Genomic DNA, 1,442 nt, shown 5'->3' with positions numbered 1-1,442 from the left:
AAAAAAAAAAAAAAAAAAAAAAAAGAAAGAAAAAGACCGGTTAACTATCTGCAACAAAAGTGAACTAAAGGACATGCCCAATAGAATTCAGGTCCTTTCAGTCAAAAACCCTCTGCTGCACATTTTGTGTAAGTGTTACTGTTTCTGCCTATTACTGTTGGAAACACAAATAGTGCAATTTGTGCAATTGGAGAAGCTTGCCTTTTTTTTTTTTCCTTCTTAGAACACTCGGCTCCAAACAAACTCGTGTTTACGCACTCATCAAAATGCACTAATGGGTACTCTGAACTCATTTATATTGACATCTGCAGGAGGCATCGGAGGAAAAAAACCCTTCATCCTCTTATTCAGACAGAATAGCTTGTGAAACGATGCGGGCATCTGATCTGCTTGCTGTGACCAACATATGTACACACACAAACCTTAATAAGACTACAAGTTTATTCCAGAAGGAATCCATTTAGCTGTAAACTAAACAGAACCCAGAGTTTCAAAGTCGTAGCCCTGAGTACGCAACAAGTTTGATAGCTCACGTCAGATTTTTCTATCTGCCCCTCTTCAGTACAGGGATGGCTGCTCAACACACTCCTCCTTCCCCTTCCCCCTTCGATAAGCATTGTACAGTGAAATTTGTCTTGACTGTATTTGAGTTCTCTGGTAATGTAATAAGCATGATGGTGCCTTCTATGAATACATCATTCCAGTCTTGCTGGTGATTTTGTACAGTATAGTGTATGAATTACTGTGCTGCAAAGCCGATCGGCTGCAAAGCATTTAAAGGAAATCATTGAAAAATTGTATTAAAAAAAATTGCAGTATCTTTCAATCAGTAAACGTTGCTAAAACTATCATCCACCTTGCTCTTCAATTAACAAGTTCGCCTGTTTTTTTGCAGAGGGGGGGAAGGGAGGAAGAAGGCATCCAAGTAGCGTCCAGGTTGTCTCTTCTCTTTAATCAATGTCAAAGTTAAAGAAAACGGAGTTGAAATCTCTCTTGGACGTAAATTTCAGAAGTCAGTCAAGAACGGTGAACGCTTTTGGCCAGCTCGTGATTGGTAGAACTGAGCATCCTTTGTGAGGGTGAGCTTATCAAACGAGGATACTGCAATTTTCAGAGAACAAAACAGCAGCTCTTAAGTATTTGCATTTTCCAGTTGCGCTTTTTAAAAAACTCTTACTCATTTTGCACATAACTCTCAGCTGAAGTTGACACTTACGTGGCTCCGGACTGAAGGATAGAAAGGAGACATCCTCTTCTTCAGTTTGACTGGTGGGTTTTTCCAGTGGAGAGGTCTGTTTCTGGATGACGTTCTGGAGCACGTTCCCGTAAACTGCAGCTGCAGCAGACAGTACAGTTTGGCTTGATGCCGGGGCGTGCAGCAAGCGCCCGGCTCTGAGGCGTCAGGAGAAGGGGGGGGGGGGGGTTTGTGTTTGCGTCTGTGC

This window comes from Aptenodytes forsteri, unplaced genomic scaffold (genome assembly GCF_000699145.1).
Source record: "Aptenodytes forsteri isolate BGI_AS27 unplaced genomic scaffold, ASM69914v1 Scaffold467, whole genome shotgun sequence".
In the NCBI taxonomy this organism is placed as follows: Eukaryota; Metazoa; Chordata; class Aves; order Sphenisciformes; family Spheniscidae; genus Aptenodytes; species Aptenodytes forsteri.
This window is presented reverse-complemented; position numbering follows the sequence as displayed.